The sequence below is a fragment of the Cupressus sempervirens genome, chromosome 10 (genome assembly GCF_028749045.1).
Source record: "Cupressus sempervirens isolate cs-2001-9-10 chromosome 10, ASM2874904v1, whole genome shotgun sequence".
Classification (NCBI taxonomy): Eukaryota; Viridiplantae; Streptophyta; class Pinopsida; order Cupressales; family Cupressaceae; genus Cupressus; species Cupressus sempervirens.
In genome coordinates this window covers 308,619,281-308,636,443 of record NC_143127.1, presented here as the reverse complement: position 1 = coordinate 308,636,443, position 17,163 = coordinate 308,619,281, and positions in this window count along the sequence as shown.

The following is a 17,163-nucleotide window of genomic DNA, read 5'->3' as shown; positions in this document are numbered from 1 at the left end:
TGTAAATTTGTTTGACATTATCATATTGCAATTTTTGGACAACATTGCAAAGATCAAGAGAATGATGAGTGCAATATTTAGATTTGAGTACCTGTTGACTCAACTATTCTTCTATGCTACAAAGAAGTTTTGTAGATTAATCAATTGAGATAGCAGTGAGTGTACAATGAAGTTAGTGACTCAATGTTATAGATTGAAGCCTAAAAATGTGAGATATAATGACATAGATAGAATGATGAAGAGTTTCCAATCTGAGATGAAACTGAGGTATATGATACCTCTTTCTATGGTGAAAAAGTATAAGGATGATTTATGTTTCATGTTGGACAATGATAACACTTGCATGGAAGTAGTCATTCCTAGAGTAAAATTCATTGAGCCTATGGGCTATGAGATGAGCATAGAGTTGATTGAAGGGCATGTGCATATCATACTAAGATTTGAATAGGATACAAAATGTCCGAGATGGGTAACCTATGATAAGAGATCAAGGATAGTACAATCTGAACTATATAGTAAAGAGAGGAAGAATAAAGGTTGAAAGGAAGATAGATTCCATTCTCAAGGAGTCTAGCATGACAATAGAGGAATTTAATGAGATTAAAGGAATCATGCTAGAGGTGAAGGCCAGTGGTCAAAATGAAGTATTGGTAGCAACTCCAATTGATGTGACAAGAACTTTGGAAGGGTTAATTATGACATAACCTTGTGCACAAGCTCCTATTGCACCTTATGCAGTAGTTGTAAAAGTGAAACTAATAAGAGTTTTCCATGAAAAAAAAAGGAGTCAGATAGAGGTGGAAGCATGTTCTGCGCAGAGGAAGTCTAGTAGATTGGTGAAGATTAAGAAAGAACATACACAAAAAGTGAAGAAAAGGGTCAAGCAAAGTGTTAGTAAACCTAGAAAGAGTAGATAAGTAGTTCTCAGAGTTTGCAACATGATGTTGAAGATAAACTTGTTGAACAAAATGCATAGGAAGCAAGGACAAAAATATACAAGAAAACATGGAAACCTAAGGTAGAAAATCAAAATATGTAGATTATTAATCATGATAATTTTGTTTAGCTAAATAAATTTTAGAGTATGCATAATTATATGGATAGAAGACAATTATAGAATGTTGTTATACGAAATATGATTTTGAAGAATAACAGCTTTGAGAGTATACAAAATAAGATTCCTTAAGACCTATACAATAGGTTGCTAAATAGGAAGAAAAGATTTTTAGAGGAAGATCTAAACATGAGGATTACATATATTAACATGCTATGTTATGTTGGATCAAAAGAAGAATCAATTAAATTTTTGAAGGGTATTGAGCCCTTGCTTAGGAACAAAACAAGAGAAATTCTTCTTATGGGAGGCAATTATGAGGATGTTAGGCAAGAGACAAAGGAGGATATAGTAAAATATATGTCCTTATTACCTAAGGTGAGTGCACAAACCAAAGATGATAGTCCTGTATATGTATGGATAGAGGAAGATGAAGAGGAGACACACTAGACACCTTTGTAGCCTCACATTGTTATGGGCACTGAATTCATGCAAGTGGATAGTATGTACATAACAATAGATATCAAAGAAAATCCCTTTTTGGAATTTGGACAATCTATTGTTGGCAATATTATTGTATACCATATCTTAGATGATGAGGAAGAAGAAAAGAAGAAGGAAGAAGAAGATAAGAGGAAACAAGAATCAAAAGAAAGGTAAAGAAAAGAAAATGAAAAAAGAAGAAAGAAGAAGAGGAAAACAAGTGAAAAGTAGAAGAAAAAAAGAAAAGGAAAGAAGAAGAGGTGGAGGAAAAGAAAGTAGAAGAGAAGAAAAAGAAGAAAGAAGAGAAAGAACAAAAGAAGAAAGAAGTAGATGAAAAGAGGAAGAAAGAAGAGGATGCAAGGAAAGAGGCTGAGGAAAGTAAGAAAGTAGAGGAAAGAAACACTATTGTACATTTAATAGTATCAACAATTGAAACATTAGTAGTACCACCTAGTCCTTCTGATGATGAAGATTAGAAAGAATTGATGGGCACCTTAAGCAAGTTGTTTGAGAAGAAAAATTTTTTTATGTCTTCGGAGAAGACACTTGCTGAAGTCTTAGAATGAATGCAGAAGATAGTTTCCATAGCTATAGAAACTCCAAACTTGTAGGTTAAGGAAAAAGTGTTGGTGAAGACCTTTGATAAGGAGTTCATAACCTTAGCTAAAGTAGTAGCAACACAAGCAAAGACATAACATGGTGCATCACTATTTCACATAGTATGCACAAATGTTAGGAACAACATGAAAACCTTATATGTATGTATAAAGGAGCTAAGGAAGAATTTAGTTGATGGTAAGAAGTTGTATGGACAATATGAAATATCTTACAATTACTTATCATATTTTTATACAAAGATCAAAGGCCATATGAGTGAGCTTTAGACACTCACTACCAAATTGTAGCAACCAGAGGTCAGAATTGAAGATTCTGAGATGAAAATTGAGAAGATTCACAATGCTATTAGAGCCATTGAATATGAAAAGAACATGATATTAAAGAAATCCTCTGGTCTCAGAGAATATTTGATACTCAAAGTTGTCATTTTTTGGAGGTAGTTGGAGGAATGTCAGGCAACGAAGACATCCTATGACAAATTTTCTTATATTGAAGTGGCATCTTATGTACTTTGTGCACTCATCAGTATATTAGATACAAGCCAAGGCAATTGGAAGAAGGAATTAGATAGGTTGAAGCTTGATTTTACAGATTGTATATCCAGAATGATGAGATAATCATCAATAGACATCAATACAATTTCGACACCTTTGCCATTGATGTCAAAGGGGGAGTATTATGTATAGAATTTTTTTTTATGTAAATGTATATGTAATGAGGAGCATATATATGTGTCAATGTAAAGGAGTGATAAGGAATGTATAATCCATCAAAACATGAATACAATTGTTATGTTTTGATGGCATTTTTCATAGTTATTTTACTTTTGTTTTTGTTATGTATGGCATCATTTTGGGACTTAGCCAATTTTTCAAAACTTATCCATCAATTCCAAAGGGGGAGATTGATGGAAATATGCTCAAATAGATACCTTGGTGCTTGTCATTTATGACAACATTTATTCAGTATTTCATTTATGCATTTAGTGTTAGAAAATTGTGTAACTGTTAGACAGTTTGTAGTAGTACAAAGAACAAATATTAAGAGTATAGAGGACTTATTGAGAGTTAGCTTATGAAAAATTAAGAAAAGATTCATGACACTATCAAGATGATGTGGTTTAGTTAGTAGATGTGTACAGACAATAGGGGGCAAGATATGATTAAGATACAAGTGTGGGTATTTAACAAAGAAGAAAAAAACATATTAGTAAACAAAGCTATATAGCTTGAGAAATTATTTTGGTTACAAAATAATTACTAAGTTATGATCAGTAAACTATGTTAATATTAATTCATAAGTTATTTTATATTATATCAAGCATGTGAATACATGAATGCCGATCGAGTAGAGTTTTGGTGATCGTGCAAGGTATAAGTAAATATCTTATATTGTGAAAATAGTAAAAGAATCTTGCGAAGTAGTGTGAAGTCATGAGATGATATAATTGTGATGCAAACTATTATGCAAGACTTATGTGCTATGAGATCTCATGTTTGATCAGAGAAAGTGTGAGTTACAATAGGAAAACAAGTATTTTATGTGTACTTATCTTGTGAAGAACTAAATTGTATTATTGCATGTTAGGGTAGTGGACTCTTCTTGCATACATTGTATTTTTTCTACCAACTCCTAACAAGGTTGAGGTTTCTAACAAGGCCTAAACTTCTAAAAAGGACTCGAGACACTATATGTATTTTATAAACTCGTAAAAGGGTCAATATACTTAACATGATCCTATTGTTTAGTGAATCATCTAGTGGGTATCATCTCTACTGATATTTTCCCTTGGCCAAGTTTCCCTAGTTAAAAAATAATGGTGTTATGAGTTATCTATGCCCATGGTTATATTTACTATTCAAAATTGTTGGTTTCTTTTCATATGCAAGTTATAAAGTAAGTAACAATATTCAGTTGTGGGCAAAAGTTTGTAGAATATTGATTCATTCCCTTCCCCCCTCTCAATATTAACTATTTCTAATAGGGAGATTAGCACAATGCCTTCCCTAGAGCTTGTTTTTGCACAACTACCACAAAATTCCAAGGTCCAAATGCTTGGATTATCAGGTGACTTGGGTTCTCCTTCAATTTGAGGTGAATTGTTAAAGATCATATAATTCCACAACTCCAAATCTTGATACAAGATTTAAGCTTTTGGGTCATCAAACTTCATGGTTCTCAAAGGTAAGCTTAATCGCTTGGAGATTAGATATTGGGTATGGAGGCTTATAAAATGGACAAGGTTATTGACAATCGCCTATTTGACATATAACTCATACTACAAAAACTTGAGAAAGGAAGACAAGATTTGAAGAAATCCCTAAAAATAAGAAAGGAATTGGGTATCAAAGATAAACAATTTTCCTATGAAGAAGTTTAGACAAAAGGACTATTTGATCCAATGAAACCAAATGAAAAAGCATCAAAAAATCTACTTGAAAAGAATGAACTCTTGAATGAATAATTAAGATGACCAAAAATATAACATGAAATCAAATTAGTAATACTACATGGAGTGACTGTGAAAAAGAAGAAAGTTGAAGAAGACAAGGCTATGGATGAGGAAGAAAAAAGGGTAATGACTACTAGACTTGAGGAAAGGAAATGCGATGTGAAAAATCTCACAAACACTCAATTGGACATGATGAATCAACCGATGCTTGCAAATTAGGAATTAAACCAAAAGGATGTGGGAATAGAAAATCTCAGATCATAGAAGGACATACTAAAGAATGAACTAAAAGTTGAGAAATAATCTATAAAATGATTCAATAAACCAAAGGAATAAATGAAATGATTTGAAGAACTTATGAAGTCATCTAGCAGTACTGATGGGTCCCAACATTCATGCACTGAGTAAGAAGAATCATCCAAAAATAAAAAACCAAGGAATTCAAATTCAAAGGGAAAAATCTATGTTATCTCAGTGGAAAAATTTTTCATACTACAAACATCTTTTGAAGTAAACATGGAATGCAACATCCTAAACCCAAATTTACTAGTTAATGTTTTTACTACAAGAAAAAAGAATGTCAAATACATGACTATACGTCAAGAATGAGGAAGACACCTACCACACTAAGATTTGAAGGATATTTCTATAACTATAAGAAGTATGGGCATAGAGAATATGAATGTAGATATAGAAAAAATCCTATTGGAAAAATTGGAGGCATAATTATGCACCTAACAATGCATGTTCCAAGTGTCACAAGTTTGGACATTTAAGAAAGAATTGCAGGACTCAAGTGTGAGGCCTCACCCAGTTTGCCCTAGCCTAGATGAAATATTTGCTTTAAGATATTTCTAATTTGATGTTTTGATACACTTTTGAGACTAAAACGTTATGCCATTTTAATATTTTCATTTTGATGATCTATACTTAAATCTACACATTCTGACCTAATTAATATATTTTATAATTTCATTCATGTAATTGTGTTCATAGAAATTGTATTGTAGAAATGCTTTAAATGTAAAATAATAATGTTTAAGTGGAAGTCAGAGTTAAAGGATAGATTATGATATGCACTAGGACCTAGTTCACATACCTAAGGAATCAATAGTCGTAGATTCAGTATTTCATCACTATGCTAGAAAATAGAATATGAAGTTATTTAGAATATTAATTTAATCATGTTAAGTAAAGTTTAATGTTGATAATTAGAATTTGATATTAAATTTTTTGAATGTTTTATGTGAGAATGATTAGGAAAATGTAGATTATCTTAGGATTTAACCGCAGATAGAAATAAAAATTACATGAAAATATAAACAATATCAGAAAATAATAGATCACATAGAAAAGAACACAAGAAACTAAGATGTAATGTTGTTCATCTAATCCCTGGGCTAATCCTCCAAACAACAAGTCCAATATTATTACGATCTAGTTATTATAACCTGATTACAATTCATAATCCCTTATAGCTAAATATCGTTACAAGAACCAATTTTCATATCACACCTTATGAAACAATCCCTAACCATAAGCCCTTTTATACAAGTATTTTTTCTTCTTTAGGGTTAAAATTAGTTACAAGATGTTGGCCATAAATTGGTGAATATAAAAAATATCCAATTGGAAAACACTAGCCATTCACAAATAGTAGCCTAAAAATTTTATGAAGTATGTATAGTACTTCCCTGATCAGTTCCACAAACTAACAAGTTAATTGGAAATGATTAAGTATGAAACCCTTAGGTTGAATATGATAATGATTTATTGCACATACTTACATATTGCTTACATGATTTTCTTGAACTACTGATGCTTACATGATTTTCTTGAACCATGGGATTTAATGAGGAACCAAGGCTCAAGCCCATGTGGACATGACATAGCCAAGGTGAATCTTTGGAAGATTCAAAGCCTCATTATGATGTATTTATTTTCTAAATGTGAGTTTTCATGTGTAGTAAATTTAAATTCATGAATACATTAGTGACATGTCATTCTAAATTGTGATGTGTTTTAATGTGTCAGTTGACACTTGTGTTATCCATGTGGATATGACATCTCATTTAGGGTTTTTGGTCAAAGTTGTTGACAATTGGCTAATGAAGATATGTAATTATTTTCATTTATGGTAACAGATGATGTAAATTCTTATAGGAAATGTCAAAAATAAAGATACTTAGCTTTTGGTACTCAAAAAATTATCTAAATATGAATTTGATATTTATGAAAAGACATGGTATTTATGCAAAGGACATCTTACAAATTAAAAGAGAAGTGGTGTAAAAATTGTGTAATATGCAAATTTTCTATGAAAGTGATATATGAGAAGTTGATTTTGTGATTCAAGATTGGACTAAGGAAGAAGTTATAGTTTCTACATTCTAGAAGTCTAATTACTTATTTGGGCAGTGAGCTCTTCTTGTAATTGGAAGTGCATGTTCAGGTAGTAGGCTCATCTTGCATCTATTGTACTACAACTCCTACCAGAGTTGACACAACTCTTAATAGGGTTGGCACAACTCCTAGTAGGGTTGGAATATCCTAACAAGGATTCAAAGTCTCCTAATAGAGACTCCCTATACTAAATTTTCTCATTGATTCCTAACATGGTCCATCCTCTAACAATGAACTTATATATCAATATATTATCTAGTGGGTATCATCCCCACTGGGGTTTTCTATTGGGCAAGGTTTCCCTAGTTAACAAAATATGGTGTTATGAGTTATATTTGTGCATGGTTATTGTTACTATTCAAAATTACTTTATTACTTTGTTATGTATGGTTTAAAGTAAAAAATAATATCTAGTTGGTTATTAAAGTTTGTAGATTATTGGTTCACCCTCACCCCCCAATAATTCCTATTTCTAACAATTGATATCAGAGCACAATTACCTAGAAGAGGCTTAACAACTTGAGTAATATCCCTATGGATATGGAAAAGTTGAGGAAGAATCTTGAAGAGGCACTTTAACAAATTGATCTCCTTACTGAAGAAAGAGATAAGCTGAAGGATAGATATGCAAACTCTAAAGTATACATTGGACAATTAAAGGAAAAGATTGAACATCTCAAATCCAAGCCTGAATCTACTAAATCTAAATCTAGTAATAGTGATTATTTAAAGTTGAAGAAAAAGTATACGATCTTTAAGCATGAATTGGAGATTATGAATGTAAAGTTAACTTTGAGGAGTGATCCCAGCAAATTTGAATCTAATTTGAAGACTAAGAATAAAAATCTTAGAGAAAGTTTGGTGAAGAAGACATCTGAGCTTGAAACATTGAAGGAAGATCATGAAGAACTTTAGAAATACAATACTATTGTGAAATGTGAATTAAATCAGTGCAAGCAACAACTTGATAAGCTTTATTCTAGCAAAGAAAATCTTGATGAGTCAATGACAATATAGAGACCTACTTATGATAAGACTTGTCTTGGTTATCTATTTAACATGTCTACAAAGAAACCTAAGATTAGATCAGATCTAAAAGAAAAAGATAAATCTGATGATAAGATTGAATCTAGTCAATCTTCTAATAAATCAAAATAAATTGGACAAGAAAAGGAAGTTGATATATTGGATGAACCAAATCAAGTTGAATCTCCTAAGGAAACTAGGTATGAATTTAGAAATAAGTGTTTTACATGTAATGAAATAGGTCATATGAAAAGAGATTGTACAACTAAGTCATTTATTCATGTTAAGGACTTTTATTATCATAATTGTCATGGTATGGGTCATAAAGAAATTGATTGTAGGAAACCTAACTATGATAATGATAGAAGAAATAGTAGAATGCCTAGAAATACTAACCTTGTAGATAGAAGAAGATCCAATGAAAGGACATCAAGAGAAGGAAGAGCTTATGAAGAAAGAAGAAAAATTGTGTGTTATAACAACTTTGGATACATAGCTCAAAATTATCATGCACTTGATGATCAACTAAATCCTAGAAGCAAAGGTCAAGTATTTTAGTTATGCAACCACTTTAGACATATAGAAAAGCATTTCAAAATGGATAGAAACTTCAAAGATAGAAGGAAAAATGGAAGAAACTTTGGAAACAAAAGGAATGATGGAAGATATGCTACAAATGATTGAAGGAACCATGAAAGGAACTACATAACTAAGAAAGATGGTGAGCAAAAAAGAAATGTAGTCAGTGAAGTTCAAGAAGAACTCAATAAGGCATTTGTAAACATATTAGACATCTCAAAAGATAAGTTACATGATGATGAGACATGAAGATTGAAGTCAGTAATCAAGTTTGATTCAACTAAGTTGAATTAAGCTTGTTCACAACACCAAAGTTTGAAAAATTTATTCTAAGATCAAATTATGGGTAGAAAATTTGGGAAAAGGTGTATCAAGATAAGTTTAGATAGTACCTAAGCTCACTTGTAATTTGGAGCTTATCTAAACTAGTTACAAAGGAATTAAGAGTTACTATCATTAGAAAGAAAGTTAATTCTATAGCAAAAGATGAAAACTATGTTTTTATAGAGAATTTTGTGAAGTAAAGTTTTGTGGAGCATTATCATGATGGGAGGATGCTATAGTAAACCTTAGGTAGCATCTAAAGATCAGATAGAAGATCTTAAGTAGTTATTTGATTTCAAAATGTAATTGACAACTTTTTTGTGTTTGCAAAGTATGCAATTATTGCAAATTCAAATTCAAGTTGAAGTAATAAAATGGAGTAAAAATTTTATTACCACTTCATTGTGATTATATCCAAAGCATAGAACACTCAAAAGCAACTTGACAAGGCAATTTTGAAACAAACCCTAGTTTTAGAAAGAGGTATTTTATCATTTTTCCACATAATTTAGTCGATAAAAGTTTATATTTGATAGAATCGTGAATATGTCAGTAGTTCACAATGTTGACAATGAGGACAAACCAAAATTAAAGGTTGTTTTCATGAAACTTGTAGAAGGAAACTCAACATTATCTATTAATCTGAACAATGTAGTGTATTTGGAAGATATAGGAAGTTATCTCACTAGTAAGTTGAAATCTATTGGGAGTGAGTATATGAAGAAGGATATGGAATTAGTCTTTAATCACAATATTATTGTGAAACCTAGATTTGAACACTTGAAGGAACTAGACCTATTCAAATATCATTTCTACCAAGAATTGGACACAAATGAGTGGACATAGATCATGCTAAGTAGAATACATGATGGAAAACTATGGATGCAAGATAGTGTAGTTGATATTTCAACCAATCTTATGCATGAGGTAACTAGTCTTTGTAAATAAGGTAGTGTACCTATAGGTGAGAAATTGGTTAAGAAGAAAGTTGAGAGCTACACAAAGGTGATGTATAACAGAAAGGCCATGGTGATCAATACTAGTAAACAAGATGATGTAAGGTTCCTGAGTAGAATCATTGCCTACTCTATATGTGCAAGTTCAAAGATTGATGAATTATCAGCCAAATTCATCTATGTAGCATATAAGGTATGTGTTGAGAAGGAACAAGTTAACCTTAGTGAAATTATAAGAATGTAACTTCTTGAGAACCTAGAGAAGATTAAAATGACTAAGAATGGTGTATTCAGATTTTAGTCATTGATCAATAATTTATTTTTTCATGTACTTAAGAGATTTCCATATTTGTTAGTCACAAAGATTATGAGAAATGAGAGGTGTAAAATGGAGAAAATCACAAAAGTATGTAGAAGACATCCAACATATAAAATATTGGATAGTGGAAACTTGATAATGAAAACATTTCAGAATGAAATAAGGCAAAGATTCATAATCGTACCTACAATTGTAGATAGATTTAAAGAAGATATTTTTTTTTAAGTTGATATAGATTTTACTTATATTCAAGCAATAGAACTGCAGCAAAAATTTCTTGATCCCTTAGTTTATGAATTGAGTGATGAAGCATCAGTTGCATACATTGATTTAATGTTAAAATTAGAGAAGGACCAAGTTGAATATAGAGTTGGATCTTATGATGAGATTACCCAATAAGCTTATCAAGAATACTTGGAAAGGCATCCCATAAGAAGATAGAGACAATAATGAAGAAAGCCTTAACAGAAGCTAGTATGACTGAGAGTGAGTCACAGGTAGTCAAAAAAACTCTGAAACAAGGTATATTGAATGTGAAACCTTTGTTAGTGTCTATTGCAGAGACATCTTTGGAATAGATCATTCCTTATGCAGCAGTATTAGATGTTCAACCAAGTGAGACAAAGAGGAAATTAGAGATTAGTTGAAGTTGTGACCACAAAAACTAAAAGGTCAAATAAGAAGCCATTGGACTAGGAAAGAAACAACAAAAATTGTTGATGATTGTTGAGTATAGTGAAGAAGAAGAAGAAGAAGAAGAAGAAGCCAAACACATAGAGAAGGTAACCACTTCTAAGTAGTTAGAAGAAAAAGCTTGGCAACCATACAATCCAAAGATAGAGAAGATAAATTTAGCTATTGCTAATAAAGGAAACTCTATGCAGATGAATATTTTAATGATTTGTCTAATAATTTTGAAAAAGATCAAATTGATATCTCTACTTTGAGATACATAATAGCCAATGATATAAAAATTAAGGATATTGAAGGAATAGTAAACCAAAAATTCTATGACAAAATCATTGAAAAGAAGGCACCAACTCAAGAAGAGGACATAGAACTTCAAAAATCTATGATAAGAACAATATGCAAGACTAATGATGAATACGAAATCAAGAGATTGTTGAACAATCTAGCACCTTACTTAAGAAACAAGGTAAGACCATTCCTATTTATGGTGGGTCAGAAAGATAAGATAAGAAGTGAAACTACAACAGCTATAAATCAAATGATGACAGAGTCTAAGGTAACATCTTCACCAGCACCCAAAACCTTAGAAGTGTCAGTGTGTGGTCACACAATGTAGATAGATTAGACCAATGTTACCATTAACATTGATGATACAAACCCATTTGAGAGTTATGAAGAGAATGAACCTCATATCAACGATATTGAAGATCAACTGAATAAAATGGAAGAAGAAATGAGGTTATTAGAGGATGAGAAAAGGAAAATAGAAGAGGGCAAGTAGAAATTTCTTGAAGGTGAGATGAAAAGAAAAGTAGAGGAAGATAATAAAAGATTAATTGAAATGAAAAAGAAAACAAGGGAAGATAAGAAGAAAAGATTAGAAGAGGAAGAAAAGAGAGAAAAATGTCATAGTAAATTATTATTATTTACGCTTTACTTAAATAAATTCTTTTAGTTATTAGTTGTCATTTAGGAGTTGTTAACATGAGAGTTTGTTCCTACCTAGTCATACTTATCTTCTCACCCACATGGAGGATAATCCACCTTTTGTGGATGTATTCTTAGTTGTCATACTATTCTCCTATTGCTTTCTAGCTTTTTCTAGAAGCTTCCTAAAGGCCTTTAGAAAAAGGCTCTCACGTTGTATTTTTGTACAACAATTTCATTTTTCATTGTTACAATATAATTTCTCTCACACTGGTGAGATTCTCCAAGCCCTACCTTTCCTTCTTTAGTTTCTCTTCAGGAGGTTACTTGCATGAAGGTGATCTTGGTGAACTATGAAGTTGGCTTTCAAAACTTCTGCATGGTATCAGAGCCTCCCTACTACTTCTTGGTTTGAAGAATTTTTGAAGCCATGATTCAGAGACATAAACCCTAGTTTGTTTGTGATTTTTTTCTTCAATCTAGAGGAAGTGCATTTATTTGGAACAATTTTTTTTTCAAAAAAAAAAAGTTTTATATTTATAATTTTTTTTAATAAAAATATTGTATGTGTATATGTGTGTGTGTGTGTGTGTGTGTGTGTGTGTGTGTGTGTGTGTGTGTGTGTGTGTGTGTTTATCATTTTTTTTTTCCAAAAAAGTGTACATTTACCTACCTATTTTTTGGAGGCATGGATTTTGGCCCCCAATTTTTTTTGAATTCTTCACAAGCACCACCATTTTTCCAACCATAGCTCTCCATGACCTCACCAACTACAAATTTTTTTCCCCTAGTAGCCTCTACCCTCGTATCATGCTTGCGACACTTGTTTTTGCTTGGTAACACTAGTGGCACTGCCTTGTTCAACCACCACCACAATAGAGTAGAAACCCATAGCCACCATTTCTTAGATTGATGTCATCATCTTGGCATTCAATATTAGCATTCTAGTGGCTAGATTTATTTTCTAGTGATAGGATATTAACGATCATAAAACCATCAATTTTTTTGTCATGTCTATAATTTTCCAAAGAGCTTCTCTTTTGGAGTAACAGTTGGTTTTCTGGCCACAACTTGAGCATACAGAGGTCTTTTTGTGTTTAAGTAGAGGATTTTGTTTCCTCCTTCTCTGCATCTAGAATCCAAGTTCTTTTCTCCATTTTTGTGCTATCTTTATTTATTCCTTTGGTATTTGAGGGATTTCTTTATACATTGTGAGGGGGCATTTTATTTTCTATAATTTACTTTAGAATAAGACCCTTCTACTTCCATCTTCTTCTCTCAATATTGGATCCTTCTATGACTTGGCTCATGTTGCACAACTATCACACCTAGAAAGCAAAAATTACTAGGCTTCTCATGTCAAGAGGCTTATGGTCATGTCTAGATGCAAACCAACCTAATTTGTAGTGCTTTTTTGAGGTTCTTCAATATAGGAACAAAATGGATGAGGCCATGGGATTGATTGCACTCAATATCTCAGATAGTCTATTGTTTCACTTGGATGGTTTGACCACTCCTTGGGCTATTTGGACCAAATTGAAGACTTTGTTTGGCATAGTGAATGAGTTCTAGGCACTACAACTTGATGCAGAGTTGACCCCTTTGACACCAACTAGCTTCGCTACCATTGAATACTTCTTGATGAAGTTCAAATATCTGAGTACAATTTTGTAGGGATGTGGGAAAACTAAAACAAATGATGAGTGTATCTTTTTGATACTCTCAAAGTTGCAAGGACACCATCAAATCTTCTCCTCCACTTTCTACTCCACTATGGATACCTCGAGTGACAGACACCAGATGCCTTCATTTGAGACATTTTATGATCAGTTGACATGGGAACATGAAAAGATCCAACAGGTGGATGCCTTTGGCCCTTCAAGCCAAGCATTGTTTGTTCAAAATTCTAAGGGGAAATCAAAGAATAAAGTTAAATCGAAGAAAGATACACCAAAAATTTATCCTAACCATCGAGATAACCCTCCAAAGGGTAAAAATTCTTTGAAGTCTACTAAGTCTACCTCATAGACCAAGAAGAAATCAAGTAAGACCTATAGTTTTTGTGGCAAGGATGGACATCCCATTTCTAGGTGTTGGAAATGTTTGGAGGCTTTAGAGGAAGCCATGTAGGAGCATCATATTTCAGCTCCTAAGTTTACATCCCCCCTACAGGGAAAGGTCATGCTCTTTCTACTCAAGCTACGAATTTAGGGCCTACTTGGATTCTTGATTTTGACACATCTCACCTTATGAAAAACACTCAATGGTTCATCATGTGACATGCTCCTTGTGCTACCTCACAGATTGCTACTGGGAACTCCTCACAACTTTTAGTTATGGGTTCTAGTTCTATTACACTAGTTGGGGACTCTCTTCAAGATGTTCTTTGTTTCCCTAACATTTTGATGAACCTATTATCTATCTATCAAATTTACCACTCTAGATCTTGTAAGATAGTTGAGTTCTCATCACATGATGTGGTTATTTGGGACTTACATGAGTTTGAGATGATTGTGGCTACTGGAAGTGTTGACTTTGCATCTCGCCTCTATAGATTTTATGGATTTGAGTATTCTAATGACATAGGTTCATGTCTTGTTGTACATGTAGATTTAGTAAGTAGACTTTGGCATGAGCATTTTGGCCATGTCAATTACAGATATTTTCAGCAAATGAGCACATAGACACTTGTTCTTGGGCTTGCCCAAATTTCCTATACAGATGGTATTTGTCAAGGATGTGCACTTGGCAAGCAACATAGGAATTATTTTCCACATAGATGAGCCACTTGTGTTTTGATACCTTTGGAGTTGAGTCATAGTGACCTCATGTCATTTCCCACTCCTTTTTTGGGTGCCAAATATGTGCTTATATTCATTGATGACTTCTCTAGATGCACATGGGTGTACTTTTTGAAGTACAAGTTTGATGTCTTTGATTAATTTTGAGTCTTCAAGGCATTTTTTGAGAAGAAGTCTGGTCTTTCTATTTGATAGATACACACAAATAATGGGGGGAGTACATGAAATAAAATTTAAAGGATTTTTTCTATGAACATGGTCTTTAGCATTAGGTTTTTGTGCCCTACACTCCCCAGTAGAATGGTGTGACCAAGAGGAAGAACAAAACACTTTCAGAGATGACTAATTGTATGATTCAATCCAGGTCCATGGATTCATGTTTTTGGGTAGAGGTAGTCAATTGTGCCAATTAAATTCAAAATTAGATGCCTCACAAGGCCATTTGACATGCGACTCTTAAGGAGGCTTGGTCTCATGTCAAGCCTAATGTATCATCATTCTAAGTTTTTGGGAGTGCAGTATGGGAATTTTTTCTTGATGCTCAGAGGAAAGCAATGGAATGGAAGAACTAACCACTCATTTTTGTTCACTACTATGAGGATGTTAAGGCTTATAGGTTATTTGATCCTAATTCTAGAGAGGTACTATTTCGATGGGATGTCCAATTTGATGAGAGCCTTCGTGTAGTTCATGCCCCACCTCCAGTGCCTACTTCACTTCCCACTACTCCCTCCTCTCTTCTAATCTATTTTCAAGATGATGATGATGACGATCTTGGTCATCCCCATTTACCTCTGCCATGGGATCCTTCACAGATATGCCTAAATGGGATTAGGCTATAGTTGATGCTGCAAGATCTCTAGCTGGTGACCCTTCGACTTCCTATCACACTTGTTCTCATACTACAGGTTTGAGTCTTCTTAGTCATGTTATTTGTGATGATCCTTAGAGATTTACAATAGTGATAGGACATTCAGAGTTGGATAGTGCCATGGAGGAGGAGTATTATTCTTTGATGAAGAATCATACTTGAAATCTTTCTATTCTTCCTAAGGGAGGAAAGCTAGTTTGATGCAAATGGATCTATCATACTAAGTATGATGCCGATGGTTCAATTGATAAGTACAAGTCTCATCTTGTTGTGAAGGATTTTTTGTGGGTTGAAGGTATTGACTACACTGAGACATTATCCCTTGTCACCAAGATGAATTTTATCCACCTTGTCTTATCCATTGTACCTTTACAAGGATGCCCTATTTTTTAGATGGATATGAAGAGTTCCTTCTTGCATGGTGATTTCACTAAGGAGGTTTACATGGAGTAGCCTCTAGGATCTATGTAGGATTCCTCCTTGGTTTTCAAACTTTAATGCTCATTATCTAGTCTCAAATAGGCCCCTCAGGCTTGGTATGAGAAGATGGACTCTTTTCTACTTTCTACAAGCTTCACCTCGTATCATTACCATCCTACAATGTACATTTAGCATCTTGGAGAAAAGATTTTAATTCTTTTCCTATATGTTGATGATATTATCCTCATAGGAAGCTCATCCTCTATGCTTCAGGATGTTAAGAATGCATTGATGGAATAGTTTGAGATGACCAATCCTTGTTTGCCACACCATTTTCTTGGCCTCTAGATTGTTCAGTCCTCTACTGAGATTTTTGTCTATCAGTAGAAGTATGCTCTTGACATGCTTCATCACTTTGACATTCTTGATTGTAAGCCTACTCCAACACCTTTTTAGTCGAGTGTCATCTTTTCTACCTCCTCTTCACCTTTCGTGGATGCTAGTTTGTACTAGCAGTTAGTTGGCAGCTTGTTGTATTTGACACACACACATCCTAATCTCTACTTTGTAGTTGACCTTGTCTCTTAATTTTCCCAAGACCTTCATGAGAGTCATTGGCAAGCTTCTAGGCACATTTTGAGATACATTTAGGGCACACTCATGTATGGCATTCATTACACATCAGGGAATCCTCACATTGTTTGCTACACTAACTTAGATTGGGTTGGTGATTTTGTTTATTGGAAGTCTACTTCTATCTTTGTGTTTTTTCTTAGCTCTGGTCCTATAACATTGTCATTCAAGAAATAGCATGCTTGTGCACTTTCATCTATAGAGGCTAAGTATGTAGTACTTTCTTGTCAAGATATTTTATGGCTTTAGTAGTTGATGACTGAGTTTGGTTATTCTCCTAATTGTCCCAGTGTTTTGTGGTGTGATAATCTATAATGCCTCTCCCATTTGACTTTTGTAAGTCACCCTAATGGATGCAACCTTCTTGATATTTTGTTGAGATGGGATCATTATTGTGACCATGAGTGGTCTACACCATTGAGGTGATTTGATTTATGTTTCTGTATTAGCTGCTTTGATTATTCTTATGACTAATTTATGGTTCACTGAGATTTGTGCCAGTGGTTACCAGGATCGATGTGGTATCATGAGGTTGTTATGTGATTACCCTATGATGTGTGAAGAGATTACACAGTGTAATTCTTACCTACTATCTTGGACTAGGTTC